Source organism: Eptatretus burgeri, chromosome 6, assembly GCF_056783735.1.
Source record: "Eptatretus burgeri isolate ZD-2024b chromosome 6, Ebu_testis_v1, whole genome shotgun sequence".
Taxonomy (NCBI): domain Eukaryota; kingdom Metazoa; phylum Chordata; class Myxini; order Myxiniformes; family Myxinidae; genus Eptatretus; species Eptatretus burgeri.
The window spans coordinates 8,711,313-8,729,523 of NC_140966.1; the positions used below are offsets into that span (position 1 = coordinate 8,711,313).

Consider the following 18,211-nt stretch of genomic DNA (forward strand, 5'->3'; position numbering starts at 1 on the left):
AACAATCCTTGCAGACAAAAGACAGACCTTTGGTTACAGCAGACACAAAAAAAAACTGTTTATGATGAAGACACAGGACATGGCTACCACCAAATCTCATTGCAATTTCCACTCTGGATGGTTCTTCATACATTTGATATCCCCCTGGCTCATTGGTTATTGATATTTTTGTCACATTTGTGAAAGAAAAAAAAAAATAAGAAAAAGTTGGTCATTATTTCAATGACGACTAACTTTTACTTTTTCTTTTTTTCACAAATGTGACTGTTGATTGTTTATTACTTTCTTGCATTTGATTTAATATTGCAAAATTTGTCTGCCATGCCAAGCGTCTTGAATGTAATCAGAACATGTAGCTTAGCACTCACATGAACTTATTTTCAGTCAAGACTCCCAAGCAATTCACCTCCTGCAAAAGGACCTCCAATAAACAAATTACCTTCTTTGTTTTCTTCCTCTCCCCAATTTTAATAACAATTGAGATGCAATATGTCAGTTTGTTGTTTATATCTATAAGATTGCATCTCACGACCAAGCATAACTGGTGAGTTATTATCAAGAACACATGGGAGATATTATTACCTCCACCACCGAAGGTGAAGGAGGTTATGTTTTCACCCCTTTCTGCCTGTCTGTCTGTCTGTCTGTTTGTCTGCTTGTGTATAGGATATCTCAAAAAGTTATTGACAGATCCGGATGAAATTTTGTGAACAGGTTGGGTGTGTGACACGGATGAACTGATTCCATTTTGGTGAAGATCCGGATCCAGATCCGACTTCAAGAATTTTATAAGAGATTCTTCACCATTGAGAGATCGGGCCAAAAGCAATATAGTACTGTATAGCATGCTATTTCAAAAATGTATTGGGCCCGATATGTTCTCGTGGATCAGGCTTTTCATGGCGGAGGGATTTGCTCCACTGAGTGCCATTTTAGTTTAAAACAGTAAAGAGTTTAAAGATCGTCAAACTCAGCAAAAATCTTGGTGTAACCTGTCTTTGAAGACAGGAAGGTGCATACTTTTATGACAAACTTACCCATGTGTGAAATGAGAGATACAGTGCCTTTAGAAAGTCTGCACCGCCTTTCAAAATTTTCACCTTTTATTGCCTTATAACCTGGAATTAAATTGCATGAAATCAGACTTTTTCCACCTTTATTTACACATCGTAACCAACAACTTCCAAGTGAAAAACAAATTCTTTCAATTGATTTTAAAGGTGTAGACTTTCTTTTAATAGAAAATTAATTAAAAATACAAAACCAGAATATCTTGATTGGATAAGTGTCCACCCCTTTGAGTTAACACTTGGTGGAAGCAGGTTTGACAGCGATTACAGATGTGAGTATGTTGGGATACGCCTCTACCAACTTTGCACACCTTGATTGGGCAATATTTGCCCATTCTTCTGTACAAAATAGTTCAAGGTTAATCAAGTTGCATGGAGAATGTTGATGCACAGCAATCTTCAAGTCATGCCACAGATTTTCGATTGGATTTAGGTCGGGGCTCTGACTGGGCCACTCAAGGACATTTATCTTCTTGTTCCTTTTAGCCACTCCAGTGTCGCTTTGGCTGTGTGCTTCGGGTCATTGTCATACTGAAAGGTGAACTTGCATCCCAATTTCAGCTTTCTTTCAGAACACAGCAGGTTTTCCTCTAGGAGTTTCTGTATTTTGCTTCTTTCCATTTTTTCCTTCTATCCTGACAAGTGCCCGAGTCCAAACTGATGAGAAACACAGCCATAACATGATACTGCCACTACCATGCTTCGCAGATGGGATGGTGTTATTTGGGTGATAAGCTGTGCTGTGTTTGTGCAAAATGTAATGTTTTGCATTTAGGCCAAAAAGTTCCATCTTGGATTCGTCAGACAACAAATTTTTTGCCACGTGGCTTCAGAATCTCCTGAGTGTTTTTAGCACACCTCAAATGGGACTCAAGGTGGGCTTTCTTGAAAAATAGCTTCCTTCTTGCCACCCTACCGTACAGGCCAGACTTGTGGAGTGCTTGGGACATTGTTGTCACATGCAGACAGTGACCAGTCTTTGCCATAAAGGCATGTAGCTCTTTCAAAGCTGTCATTGGCCTCTTGGTGGCCTCTCTGATCAGTCTCCTTCTTACTTGGTCATCCAGTTTGGAGGGATGGCCTGATCTAGGCAGGGTCTTGGTGGTAACATACACCTTCCAATTCTTAATGATTGTCTTGACTATTCTCTAATGGATATTCAGGGCCTTTGAAATATTTTTCTACCCTCCCTCTGATCTGCGCCTTTCTACAACTTTATCCCAGAGGTCTTTTGAAAGCTCCTTGGTACTCATGGTTGAGCCATTGCTGTGAAATGCACTCCCCAGCAGAGGAAACCTACAGGAACAGCTGATTTTATTCTGAAATATTCAGAATCACAACAATTTAACACAGGTAGAGGCCAATTAACTTGGTGTGTGATTTTGAAGGTGGTTAGTTACACTTGAGCGAATTTGCAATTGCTATTATAAGGGGATGGACACTTATCCAACCAATATATTCTAGTTTTGTATTTTCAAATAATTTTCTGAAGTTTGTAGAATTTGTTTTTCACTTGAAAGTTGTGGGTTACTATGTGTAAATAAAGGTGGAAAAAGTCTGATTTAATGCAATTTCATTCCAGGCTATCAGGAAACAAAAGCTGAAAATTTTTAAAGTGTGTATAGACTTTGTATAGACACTGTAAATGTTTAATATTGTTGCGGCTCTGTAAAACTGCATTCTTCCAAGGCAAAGGCACACAACATTCAGCGATCCCAAGGCAGTTATTTCTTTAGTATTTGTTGAGTTAATCATTTCCATATGTATGTCTAGTAGGTAAATGGGAAAGATGCGTTGTGTCGGGCTGTTTTAGTTTGCTCTTCAATCTTCAATCTTTGCACTTCTTCCACTTCTTTGCCCGACTGTCTCTCCCACGAAACACGCAAGCAAACATGCACACAAACCAATGGGAACCATGCGAGCAGCACAGCCAATTCCTCATTTGCAGAGTCGTGCCATTTCCATGCAAAACTGCATGCCAATTTTCAACTGTCGGCTCACCTCAGCCCTTCATTCTGCTCACCAGGCTGCTACAATGCTCACCACAACCACTCCACACGACGACCAAAAATCCCTGCAATAACTTACCTTTACATCTTCAATACAAATGCCACCATTGGGGACAAACTCTCCCTCTCCACCGAGACACCGCCATCACAAGCAACTTCCACCTCTTCACCGCAATGCTACATTACAATATTTTCACTGCAAACACTGAGGGGGAGGATGGTGGTTGGGAACCTGAAGTCACATTCTACATTTTGCAGAATTTCCATGGGTCCCAAATAGTCCAGTTGGGTCTTTTGGGTCCTCTTGGTATGTTGGGTTCTTTATATACAGTATGTTGTGTCCTCATGGTATTTTAAGTCATCGGGGTCTTTCTGATCCCAAAGGAGTAGTGTCAAAAGGGAGGGTTTGATGCAGTAATGTGTCCCATTTCTCAGTCACAATATTCCTCGCTTATGCTCACTCATATTTTTAGATCCTCGTGGAGGATCTCTAAGTCTTACTCACGTTGTTGTTCTTCATCTTCTTCTTGTGGACTTTTTTGTTTCACATCCTACAGTTTTCATCGAAACTTCATGAAACTTGGCATATATATATATATATATATATATATATATATATATATATATATATATATATATATATATATATATATGTGTGTGTAAAAATACCCTGCACAGACGGTAACCATCTCCGATTTTGAAAATTCCTCCTAGAAAAAAAGTTATGACGTCAAAATATCTCTGCTTATGGAAATCACCTTAAAAATTATCTCCAAAACTATGCAAGCTTTTTGAATTCTGTTTGTGGGAATCGAACAGGGCATTAGCAGAGATGAATTACTGCACATAGGATACATCACTATGACGTCATATCATTTTTTATGACGTCATTCCTATTTTTGACATTTTTTGTTTCACAACCCAGAGTTTTCATCGGATCTTCGTGAAACTTGCCATGTATATGCAGAAAGCCCACGCGCAGGCAGTAACCATCTCCGATTTTGCAATTTCTTCCTAGAAAATAAGTTGATGTCATAATATCGCCGTTAATGGAAATCGCCTATACCATTATCTGCGAAACTAGGCAAGCTATTTGAATTTTGTTTGCGGGAATCAAGCTAGGCATTAGCACAGATAACACTGGTCTGTGTCATTTCAGAGGTCTAGGTTTTTTTCAACGGTTCTAATATATTTTTTGCATGCTGAATTCAGAAATGTATCTCATTTCGCTCAATCAGGTCAAGTTTTTTATGGAAAATGCTATCTCAATTTTAAGGAAAAAAATAATCAAAATTTTCGTTTTTTTAATCAGAATTTTTAAAATTCAAAATCAGACTTACATTGACAGAAAATGTACAAACTATACATATAATGATGCACAAGTACCGTTAATGTGAAATTCAACATTAAAAAGACGAAGGAAAACAGCGACTGCTGGAGCGACTGAAGTTGGGTGTTGCCAGAAACGATTTATCTATATTTTTCTGAAATTGAAATGAAAGTAATTGAGAAGGCACTTTCTTCCACATTAAGTGGGCTTGTGTGTCATTATATGTATAGTTTGTACATTTTCTGTCAATGTAAGTCTGATTTTGAATTTTAAAAATGCTAATTAAAAAAACTAAAATTTTGATTATTTTTTTCCTTAAAATTGAGATAGTTAATTTGAGATAATTTGAGATAGTCAATTTGAGATAGTTTGACCTTTCAACTGTCGGCTCACCTCAGCCCTTCATTCTGCTCACCAGAGCGAAATGAGATACATTTCTGAATTGAGCATGCAAAAAAATATGAGAACCGTTGAGAAAACCTAGACCTCTGAAAAAAATATTTCAAATGCAGCCCAGTGTAATTTATCGCAAACCTGATACATCACAATGACGTCAGTAGGGTAAGAATACTGATTCTGGCTCACTTTGCCCCATGTAAATGAATGGGGGATTTTCAGCGATTTATATTTTTTTTCCCTAAAAATAAACCCCCCTTTTTATCCCAAGGTATATTTATTTGTCCCCCCTTTTAACTTGGAGGTTGAACCTCATTGAATTGAACACCTGGGGGTTGAACAGCTCACTCATTGAACCTATAAAGATTTGTTCATTCTCAAATTCCTTCAATAGTTTAATTTTCTTTGCACAATAATCCCCATCTAAAATATTGACAAACAAAACATTTGAATCTTTATATTTTTTAAGATACCCCATTTGTGCCATTACGAAATGATAAACTTCTCTTAATGCTCTTGTTTGACCACCTCCTGAGCCACAGGTTATTTTTTGTTAAGCCCCGCCCACTTTTCTTTAAGCCCCGCCCACTTTTGTTAAGCCCCGCCCACTTTTCATAAGGTAATTTTTCTAAGCCACGCCCACTTTTCCTAAGCTCCGCCCACTTTTGCTAAGCTCCGCCCACTTTTCATAAGATATTTTTTCTAAGCCACGCCCACTTTTCCTAAGCCCCGCCCACTTTTGCTAAGCTCCGCCCACTTTTCATAAGGTATTTTTTCTAAGCCACGCCCACTTTTCCTAAGCTCCGCCTACTTTTGCTAAGCCCCGCCCACTCTTACATCATTTCCAGTTCATCTCTGACTCACAAAGAAATCACTAGAAAATTACAGGATGTTATGGTTTTGAAAAATTTCCCAATGAAGGCTTGCCTAGGCTTGCCCAGGGAATTTCCAAAGGAAACCACACCCACCAGTCTTTCTCTATAAAAGCTTCAAACCCAGGCTCCATTTTAAACATTTGTTCTTGCTGGCAATGGTGTTCTGTGTGCTTGTCTCAAACTCTCTGTCTTCTATGGAACTAAACCTTCAAGTTGATGAACTGGATTCAAACCTCTTATCTATTGAGGTAAGATTTTTTATTTTCCTATTTTCAAACTTTGATTGAAGCATACTCATTTAATAATTAAATAACTTAATTAATACATTATTATTTTCTCTCACAGGAAATTGTATCTGAAAATACTGCTTTTGCTACAACTTGGGGAAATTGTTGGCTTGGTTGAAGACCTTGAGTGGGATGACTTTGGTGTTCCTTGGAACTCTCTGTCTTCTATGGAACTAAACCTTCAAGTTGATGAACTGGATTCAAACCTCTTATCTATTGAGGTAAGATTTTTTATTTTCCTATTTTCAAACTTTGATTGAAGCATACTCATTTAATAATTAAATAACTTAATTAATACATTATTATTTTCTCTCACAGGAAATTGTGTCTGAAATACGAAATGAAAATACTGCTTTTGCTACAACTTGGGGCGAAATTGTTGGCTTGGTTGAAGACCTTATGAGCGACCAAGACCCACAGAACGAGTTCGTCCTTGATGACCCAACCAAAGAGTTATACCTTGGAGACCAGCAAAATCCTGAAAAAGAGTTTTACAGCAATAGTACTCATTGTGAGTTATCAAGACAATACCCACTGAACAAGTTATACCTTGATGAGCCAGAATACAAGTTTTACCTTGGAGACTCACAAATTTTGAAAAAATCAGTAAATGAGTTCTGCCTTGATGGTTTAAATAACTACCTTGGAGACTCAGGAAAAGGGTTTTGCCAAGATGGTTCTAAATATGGGGCCTACCTTGGAGACTCACAAATTTTGAAAAAATCAGTAAATGAGTTCTGCCTTGATGGTTTAAATAACTACCTTGGAGACTCAGGAAAAGGGTTTTGCCAAGATGGTTCTAAATATGGGGCCTACCTTGGAGACTCACAAATTTTGAAAAAATCAGTAAATGAGTTCTGCCTTGATGGTTTAAATAACTACCTTGGAGACTCAGGAAAAGGGTTTTGCCAAGATGGTTCTAAATATGGGGCCTACCTTGGAGACTCACAAATTTTGAAAAAATCAGTAAATGAGTTCTGCCTTGATGGTTTAAATAACTACCTTGGAGACTCAGGAAAAGGGTTCTGCCAAGATGGTTCTAAATATGGGGCCTACCTTGGAGACTCACAAATTTTGAAAAAATCAGTAAATGAGTTCTGCCTTGATGGTTTAAATAACTACCTTGGAGACTCAGGAAAAGGGTTCTGCCAAGATGGTTCTAAATATGGGGCCTACCTTGGAGACTCACAAATTTTGAAAAAATCAGTAAATGAGTTATCCTTAAGAGACTTTGTAAGTTGGTTTTACTTTGAATACTTGAAATGTGGGTTCTGGATTGATAACTCACAATGTGATACATATCTTGGAAACTCAACGGGAATGTGGTTATACCTTGAAGACTTGGAAAGTTGGGTTTATGTTGGACACTTGAAACTTTTTTGGGGGCTTTTATTTATTTATTTATTTATTATTATTATTATTTTATTTATTTATATTTTGGAGACTTTTGGAGTTGCTATCACTCTTTGGGATCTAAACCTATCGATGTAGTTCTTTGTCGGATGGTGCTTGATGGGAGCAAGATCAAGAAAGTTCTGGGAAGAAAGTGCAGGCTTACTCCCCCTTTCTACGTCATCAAACCTGAAAGCCTTAAAAGACAGAATTGGAAGAAGAAAAAAAACGTAAAAATATATATATATAGGTGGAAATCTCATTTTGAAAAAGACATTGTGTTGGGCGAGGATTGAGTTGGGGTTGAGATTTTGAATGTGAGGGTTGGGGTTGAGATTTTGAATGTGAGGGTTGGGACACACACACACATACACATCAACAAACAAAAGTTAAGCCTTGACTATTCAGTTGAGGATTCTGTGTTTGGGGTTCACAGATCTAAGAACGTCCCCCTTGACACACATTATATACTGTTATACACCTCGGACTTGGCCCTCGAGTGTCCACAACGGTGTATAGTAGGAGGGAGTGAAGCGCCAACCTATTGCTCCCATTGCACACACACACACAAACAAAAGTTAAGCCTTGACTATTCAGTTGAGGATTCTGTGTTTGGGGTTCACAGATCTAAGAACGTCCCCCTTGACACACATTATATACTTGTCCCTCTAGTGTCCACAAAGGTGTATTATCTGCTTAGTTTTGTCTTTTGTAATTCCTGTGAATAAAATGAACCTAAAATCTCTTCCCTTCCAAATCATATATTTTATAAGTCCAAGGAACTGTATCTATTACATCAACAATTTTAAAAAGTTCTTTCGTCCATCGTTCAGTAAAACCCTTTTCAAAATGAGATTTCCACCTATATATTCTTACGATATCACCAACTTTGAACTTAGGTTTTCTGACATTAATCTCTTTTTCATATTTTAATTTTGTAAATGTTTCTGATGGCTTCATATTCGTTGACGTGTGAATCGTGTCATTATACTTATCCACAATATCCTGAATAAAAGATGACCATTGTTGTGAACCGAGTTGTGTGAATTTTTTATATAGTCTCTCTTTTAAGGTACGATTAAAACGTTCAACAACAACTGCCTTCCCTTCATTAAAGGTACTGTATAATGTAATACTGTTATTTTTTAGAAAATTCATAAATGTCTTGTTATAAAACTCTCTACCCTCATCAGTCCACAATTTCTTAGGTTTTCTCTTACTTTTATTAAATATCTGTTGAAAAGCTAACATAAGAGTATTACCTGTTTTGTTTTTTAAAGGGACAACCCACGCATATCTACTCCTCAAATCAATAACGGTTAAAGCATACTTGTACCCCTTATCATTATTGAGTTCAATCAAATCAGCAGACCAGATATAATCAACTTCCTTGGAATAAACTTTCCTTCTCTGAAACTTTGTGAATATTGGTTTATGTAATTCATCAGCTAATTGCTCTTCAGTCTTAATGGCATCATTAGAGCCTATAAGTTTTTGAATTTCCAAGTCCAAGTTTCAATTTAGCACTAATCATCTTCTTCACGATGAACCTATCAACTTTTTCTCTCAAGGTTGGATTTTGTATCAGAGACAAATTATACAACATTTCTCTATCGGCTTCATGCTTTTCTTCCAACGTTGTGGTATTCCCATAATCAATATCGTGTCTCATGCACACTTCATCAACTCTATTGATTGGTTTACTCCAGGATTTAGGATTGTTTGCCTCATCTAATCTTTTATCCAAGTTTGTGCCTGGACCACAGAAAGAATACCCTGGAAGATGTAATTCCCCTGGTATTCCAGTAGTTGTAAATTTACTTCCTGATAAAAACTTTTGTATATCTCCTCCGAGTTTGTGTTTGGAGATAAATTGATTTTTTTGAACCACACACCGAACATATACCTTTTTGTATAACCCTGTTATTTTTACTTTTAATATATGAAATATTTTTAGTATTAGTTTTCTTTTTACATTTGAGACAATAACTCATTTATTTATGAGAAAAATTTCTGCAGAGTGCAAAAACCTTTTTAGTTTCCAACATGCACATTTGAATCTTAATTTTTAAAACATAAAGAATCCTTAGAAATGCCTTCACTCTCTCCTCCATTTATTTAAGAAAAAACTTGAATTAAAATGAATAGCTTGACGATGCTAATAGTTTTGTTGAAAGTATTGCAAATAGACTTGTTAATTCTTTGTATTCCTCCTCGGTGGGTTGAGTTATTTTCTGTAATACCTCTATTCGTTTTTGAATCTCACTGGTTTCCATACTATAATATTTATTTATTCTCTCTCTTTCCTCCCTCTCTCTCTTCTCTTTTTCCTCCTTCTCTTTCTTCTCTCTCTTCTCTTTTTCCTCCTTCTCTCTCTTCTCCTTTTCCTCCTTCTCTTTCTTCTCCCTCTCTCTCTTCTCTCTTTCCTCCCTCTCTCTATTCTCTCTCTCCTCCTTCTCCTTTTCCTCCTCTTCCCTCTCTTCTTCAACTCCTTCCTCATCCCTTACTATACTTGAATCGTTTACACCCCATAGAATATTATACATATATTCATCAGGATTTCTTGTTATTCCTGTATCCAAAATAATTTTTTTTACAACAGGATACCAATAAAATTTCTTTTGAATTTCTAAAAGAGCCTTACCTTTTCTTAACCTTATAATTTTTTCATTATTTAACATTCTAATTAAATCTAAAGTTGTTGGTTTATCAACATCAGCATAATGCCAATCTTTTATTGAAAATACCTCATTCTTATGTTGTAGAACATATTTATTAAAATACCGAATACCCTTTTCTTGAAGGTATGCTTGAACACAGAAATGATAATTTTCTTGAAGCCTTCTTGCTGTCATTTATGTATTAGAAATATATGTTAGAATAATATTATGGCACGAAACACCTCCCCATCTTCCCATAGTTAAATCATTTTGTATTTCCTTACTTATTATATATAATCCTGTTTTTTCTGTTTTCATGAGATAAACAAGGGCAAAACCATTATTATATTTACCCTTATTAAATTCTTTTATTTGTTGTTTACTAATCGTGGCTCCACAAAACTCATTCTCGATACCAAGTGGATAATATTCTTCCTTACGAGACTGATTTAATTGTTCCAGGTCTTCGAGGTTAATTTTAAATGACCAATTATACCCTAAATCATTCATATCATACCCCCATTGTTCTATTCTCATACAAACGATACGCCCTTCTTTATAAAAATTTATTTTAATTCGAACTGTGAATTCTGTATGACCTGGAGATAATATCAACACTTCTGTATCTTTAGAATACACAGCCGTTTTATTTAAGTATATATATTGTGATAAATCGCTTAATCTCACCAAGTCATTCGCGTCAGTCGGGCTTGGATAATTTTTTAATTTATAAGCATTTTTCATGTTAATATTTTTGTTTATATTATATTTATGTCGTTCAGCCTGTGCCTTTGTGTAATAATTTGATAAATCAATATCCAGTTCTTGAGATACACCAAAGATAGAACCATCTTTACCAACATAAGTCATTTATATTAGATTAAAAATAATATCATAAAATTTTTTATTTTTGTTGAGTTGAAATAACACATATAGACATAATTGACCACAACACTTGGAATTTAATTCTTGGACTTGAAATGTTTGATAAACACCATTCTGTAAGAATTTTATGACTTCAACAGGTGGTGGAAGACCAAAACTATCAAAATAATATTTGTCTTGACTATTAAAAATACAAACCCAATGAGAACCGTTCCCATCATTATCTTCTAAGTTCATAATAATATTCTTTGTATGTTTCGACACATTTGTTAATTCATCTCTCATACAAATAACCACATTATGAATTTTTAATTTCTTACAATATTTGGCAAGTTGTAAATTTGATGTTGTATTCTTTCCAAATTCTTTCAACCACTCATCAATGCTCATTTATTTATTAGAAAGATATAATCCATTACCTCTTTTCGTTAATTTTACACCTGCTTGTGCTATAGAAGAAAGCATATCTCCAACTAACAATCTCGCTTTATCAGGCAGACCTTCAAGTTTTTCAGCAAAATCTACAATTACACCACTTCCACTAATTTGTTTCTCCAACTCTTTGTTATGTCTTTCCAATTCTTTTTGAGCCTGGAGTTGAGCCTTTCTTTCGTTGGCAGTTTTGACCGCTGTTGAAATACCACCCGTCAATGCTCCAACCGCACTTAAACCAGCAAATAAAGGAATTAGAAATGGGAGAAATCCTCCACTCGTCTCTCTTATTGAATATTTTTTCAACATTGGTTTTGTCATTTTAATTTTAAGTGAGCCAGTGTCATTCAAGATTTTAACCTGTTCTCTTGTGAGCAAAACATCAATTCTTACTGCTCCTTTTCTCTGAATTGTATTAACGTTAATCGTACAAGGCTTTTGATTTTGAACACAAGATGATAGTTTATGAAGATTGATTTGATTAACATATACCCCAGTTGGTACTTTGCCACTCATTTATTTAACAAAAAATTATGTGAGACTAATCATCACACCATTATCTGTATTAATCTGCAATTCTGTTTCTTCCAAAAGCAAACAATATGTATCAACTTCTTCACTCTCTCCTCTTTCAATGTATAGGGAAGTATCCACTCGATTAGACTTTATAGTTTCTTTTTGAGCGCTCAGGTCAAACGTATAGATTGTATACAAACTTTTAAATGCTGTCATATCCAAAATAGGTTCTTTATTTCCATTACTTTCACACACCTTTTGGTAAGACTTGTATGCTTCAGCAAAATCATTTTTTTCCCAATTAATTTCCAATCTATCTCGTGGATAAAATGTTCCATCTAGAGAAACGCGAAGTTGTTTCACCTTAGCATTATCACTCAATGCATTATTCTTATCAGTCGCAGTATCACCATCTGGCTTTTTAAAAATCATCCACAGATATCGTGGCTTTCCTTCCAGAACACCCAAATTCCACGTGTAAGTAGTTTGATTGAGTTTAACGTGTTGACATCTTCTTTTGAGGTATGATACACTGAGTGGTTTTTTTGAGTTAAGTCTTCGATTCAACATCTCTTCTGTTTTAAGATTAGGAGTATATTCACTGATATACCAACTCATCTCCTCAATTACAAATTTATTCTGATCACCAAAAGCATTACCAACACCAAAAAGCAATCTATTTTCATTATCATTCCTTTGTAGTTGAAATCTAATTTTAAGACCATACAGAACTTTATCATAATCACAAAATCCAAATATACCTTTAAGAGGAACTGCCACAGTAAAACTATTTTCTGCTTTTGTATCATCATTATACATTCCTTTCCTTTGAATATATCCAGGGTCTGTGTTTGTTCCCGTTGACATATCAGGAATAAAACCTTCGACAGACCCCTTTCCCATTCTATCACTGAATGTATAGAGTGTAAATTTCATCATTTCAGATACAGCAGAGACATAATCAACCGCTTCAACTTCTTGTGTTCCAATATACAATCGCACACTATCAAACATTTTCCAGAAGAAATCATTTACAAGTGTAGCGTTTGTGTTATTCCCAGCCTTAGTGAATTTAAATTTACACAACAAGAAACTTTCGGAGAGATTCAAATAGGTTTGTTGATTATTTATTTCAAAACTTTTTGTACCATTTGTATTCCAGTCTGTTCCAGTTATTGCATTTACCTTGAAGTAATCTTCTTTTTTAGTGGAGTTTGAGATAATAATAGTATCATCCAAATCATAGATACTATCAATTGCTTCCATACTTGTATTTATTTAGGAAAAAAGATGTTAAAACTTTTGAAACCCTGATCCAAGTATTTGAATTATTTTCTGTCGTTCTTGGGGGACAACTGAGTTTTACCTTTCTTAATTTCTTTTATTGCTTGTAATTTATGAGATTCTTTCTGAGCATCTTTTATACTCTTTACAGCACCTGCTACATTTCCCACAGCAGAAGCAGTTGAACCAATTAGGTCTTTATGTTTAAGAATAGTTGAACCAATACCCATGAGAGTATCAATTATCCCATCTCCTCTAAATTGATGTCCAACACCCCTTTGTCTCTTAGGTTTATAGTATCCTCTACCAAGATACATACCTTCACCCTTGTAGTACGGGGAAAGGAACATCCCATCCCCTGTAATTATTTTATATTTTCCCAACTCGTGCTTCCTCACAATAACCATCGTATTTATTTATTGAAAAACTTCACGTAGGTGAATTCTGATGGATATAACTTCTCCATTAAAAGAGATCACACGATTATCTTGGTCGGTTATCCTAAAATTTACTCTGTGTATGGTTTTTCCTGACACAGGTAGATAAACCAAATTTTTAGGCTCCATATTGAATTTATAACCAATTGGGGTTGAGTATGCGCTGAATGAAAATATTGTATTTGTTTTTAATCCATCATTATAAGCACCATCAATCAAATCACAGTGAATTAACACCGAATTTATTCCTGAGGATATTTGAATGACATTATCACTGTAAAACGTCCCATTAGTTTCAATCTTTTTGAGGAGAAACCTAATAACTCTCTAAATGAATTATCAATTGTGAAATCAACCTTGTAGTTATTTTTAACTTTAATCGTTGATTTTGAAGTATGTTTTTGAATGTTTATAACAATATTTTTTGGTTCATCACCCTGTTCTTTCATAAGACGAGCAATTTCGGAAGATATTTGAGAAATCTCCTATGTTCAGGCTGAGACTGTTGTCGTTTTGTATCCACTTCCCGGATTATAACTAAACTTGTCATTTTTCTCGGTTATATTAAATAAGGTATTATAAGTCTCCATGGACAATAAAGATGCCTCATATTCTTTTGTTGTGTCAAGTTGTAGTGGGTATGGGAATGAAGATGTGTGGTCGCTTGTTGTGAAATTAAAACTCAGGATTGTGCTTCTCATCTTATTTAATATGAGTTAAAATGTCTTTATATTGAGATTTATTAATTATTTTCATGTTCATCAACTGGTCTAAAATGGCTGATGCTTCATTAAAACAATTGTTATTTCCAGCCTTCTTACTGCCGAACAACAATAACAGTCTATTAACTAATTGCGATGGGTCATTTGGAAGAAAACTAATACCTGAACCAAGGATACTTAAAGCCTGAATAATGTGTTTCTCCTTCTCATTCTTCCTACTTTTACCAGAAAGAATAACCTTATAATTTAGAGTGTTCAGCAAATCAATATATACTCTATCATTATTATTTTCCATATCCAATGGTTTATCAATATACTTTGATTCATCCCTCACAGTTGAACCTTGTCTTCCATCTTTTGTGAGAAGAAACATTAATCTCGGAGTTAGTTTAACAGGGGTTGAGCAGAACTTAAGAACCTTAATTCATCATTAAATATCAATACCTTTTCTTGAACAAGATGAAATATTGCTGGTTGTTCTGTTGGAATGAGTCCTGCTTTGGTTTTTGAATCCGCTGAATATTCATTGTTTTGAACAGCATTCACAATATAATCAGGGGTTGATTAATCTCTTCCAGTTGTTGAAATAAACCTTCATCATCATATTCTAATTCTCCTAAATGCTCTAATTCTTCCTCCGTCATTTGACTGAAATCTTTTAACATTTGAAGCTTTCTAGGAGTATATTCTACTGTGGGAACTGTGGAAACATCTTTCATTTTTTCTTGGGAAGTTTTTAAAAGTGGTTTAAAAAATTTCTCTTGTTTTTTTCAAATGCTTCTTCGCCCGTTAGTTTCTGTCTGCGTTTCTTCTTTATGTCTTCCTGTTGTTTTACAACTTTTGAAACCAACTCTTGATGTTCCTTAAATCTTCTTGCTCTTTCTTTTGTATCCATTTATTTATTGTAAAATATCATTTAATGAATTGTAAAGATCAACAGGGAAATTTTCCTTTTCTTCATCATTCAAGTAGATGTGTTCAAATAAATCCTTTTCTTTAAATATTTCATCAAATTCTTTATTAACATTAATGCGAGTTGTAATTTCTTCTTCACTAATCCTTGCATCTCTGCTTTTCATACGTTTGTGTTGAGTTTCTTCATCAACATCAAAACCGAATGATAAAATCTTCACTCCGCTCAGATATTTAATAATTTGTCTCGTTCCTTCTGGATTAGTTTCTAATATCCCAACACCACCAGATTTTAGTTTCTTTAACTCACTCTTACAATGTGAATATTTTGTTGTACCAAGAGAAACCTCCTCAAATATTTGTCCTTCATTCCTCAATCGCATATGTTCCTCCACTGAAATATAGTGATAATCTTCACCTTTTACTTCTCCAGGTCTTATTACTCTAGTTGTTGTTGATACAATGCGTATCACGGGGTGTTTTTAAGTAAATTTACAATATTCTCATTTGTACTACACAAGAACCTTGATTTATGAAAGTTTTTTCCAGAAGCAGATTTACCCACAAGATTTATAATAATAGTTGTCATTTATATATGTAATTGTTTATAAAACAAAAAATATATCCCTTAATATCTCATCTTGTTTCACAACAATATATTTATATTTTTCAGTCGTGTGCTTCATATAATCCTCAAATTTCTTTTTACTACATAATGTAGAACAATTATCTCTCCAAAAATTATTGATATCTATTGAATTTAACTTGAATAAAATAAAAGTATTAGCATTGTTTCTGATGGAACGACGAGGAAGTTGAAAGTACGATTGACTAAGATAAATACAATTACAAGAAGAATGTCTCCCTCTTGTGTAGTAGCTGTCCATTACCGTTTGGTTTCTCTCATTAACACAATCATCAAAGATAACGAGGTTCTTTTTGATTTATCCAAATCTTGGGGAGACGGTATATCATCCGTATTATCACTAAGAATACAAGTTATAAGATTTGATTTCTTTTTACATCTCTGTGTATCACAAAATAGTTGAATTATATCTTCAATGTTATAATCATTTAGGTTTTTTTGACGTTTAAATAAACCTATTATATCTTCTTTTGAAGACCAGCATTAAAACCTTGTGAGAGTAGTTGATACTCTGGTTGAAAACTCGACTTTGTGAAAATTATTAAATTATCATAATCTAAAAAGTTGGGAGTGAGGAGCATTTTTAAAAGTAAGCAGGTTTTTCCACATCCACTTGAACCAACTATGAGACATCTTAATGAATTTGGGAGATTTTTATGGTTGTTAAATTTTATCTTATTTTCCCAAATAGGTAAAAAATCATTCATTTATATATTTGAAAAACAGGTTATTTAATTTATTATTGGCTTTTTTAGAAACTCTATATTTTATCCTAAGTTCAGGTTTAATTTCAAGATAATCCATTATTTTATTTATACAATATCTTGTGTTGATATTTCCCTGAAAATTACATCCATGAATAATATACAACAACAATCCTTTGAACATTTCTCTTATACGTTCAGTTTCTTCCCTTGTAAGGAAAGGTGTGTTATCATCCTCATACTTTACATTCATTTCTCTAATCAATCTTGTAAAGTAATTCATTTTTGGTGTAAATCTAAAAGAATTATTTTCCTTTTTATATTTTTTATTATCATTAATTAGAAGATAATCACAGAATATACATTGTTTATAGGCTTTTGACTCTGTGTTTAATCCCCGTCTTTCACACGCAGGACAATTCTCAAATTTGTCATATGGAGAATCAGGAAAGTCTAGCATATTTATAAAGTAAAACTTTACTTAAACTGAAATTCATCTATACTTTCAGTTGTATATTACCATCGATATCGATATACTTTTTTCATTATCAGATTCAACGACAACATTTTTTATATTAAAGGTAATTTTAAAATTATCGTTAACTACTATTGAACGAAATGTCATTTCACCTGATATATTAACATCCTTTATTTCATCAAGATTTACATCTTTAGGGTTGTTGAAAAAAATACAAATTTCTCCTTGCATATTACAGATGGTCTTATCTTTTCTTTCTAAAGCTTCATCCATAAGGTTTTTGTTCTTTGATACTTTTTCTTGTTTCATTGCTTTTTCTAGTTTTGAATATATTACTAGAAGGAGAGGAGAAACTTTTGTTAGAGATACTTTAATTGATGTTCTACCAGGTATACTAAAAGCCCTTCCACTGAAGGAAATTGAAGAACTCATATTATTTACCATAATAGTTTTTATCCAATAGTTGTTATATTTATCTTTGTTCAATTTTACATCCTTGACATATTTCTCAGTATCTTTAACAGATGAAGAGATTGATTGAAACTTGTCTTTTGTGTCTTGAAACATTGTATTTATTAAGTGAAAAAGTTGGAGGATAAAATGTTTTTAAGCACAGATTCACCTATAAATTAAACGAAATTTTCATCAAGAAAATTTTAGTTTAAGCAAAGTTTTATTCTATAAATATGGTGAATACAACGTACTGCGATGTTTGTAATCACGAATATAAACATTATAGAAAACACCTCCGAACCAACAAACACACATTTAATCTATTTCATCAAATATCTCCTCTTGAGTTGGAAAGAAAACATTGTGATATCTGTTCAAAGGATGTTTTGAAGAGTAGTTATAATCAACATCTTCAATCACAAAAACACAAGAAAAATGAGTTTAAAGTAAAGGGAGACTATTATATTAAAAACACTGATGAGGCATTTAAAGGGCATATAAAAATAAGGATTTTTCAATTTGGAGAACCCAGTCCATCATCAATAGCTGAATCAATTGAAATAGTGAAACCCGATGTTGAAAAATTTATTAAAAAGACATTAAAAGAAATAAAAACTTTAAAGTTTTATATGGGAGTGAAAATGAATATGAAAAGACAAGATGAAGAACAAACTCCTTATATGAGAACAGATCTTCATTTTATAACATCATTTCAAGATTTTT

General features: G+C 34.0%; 1 protein-coding gene across 2 annotated transcripts in view; it reads left to right on the top strand.

Annotated features, from left to right (window-relative positions):
• Positions 1 to 18,211, top strand: part of LOC147024202 (stannin-like) — a 72,890-nt gene that overhangs the window by 48,151 nt on the left and 6,528 nt on the right. The gene's annotated exons all lie outside the window — the stretch shown is intronic.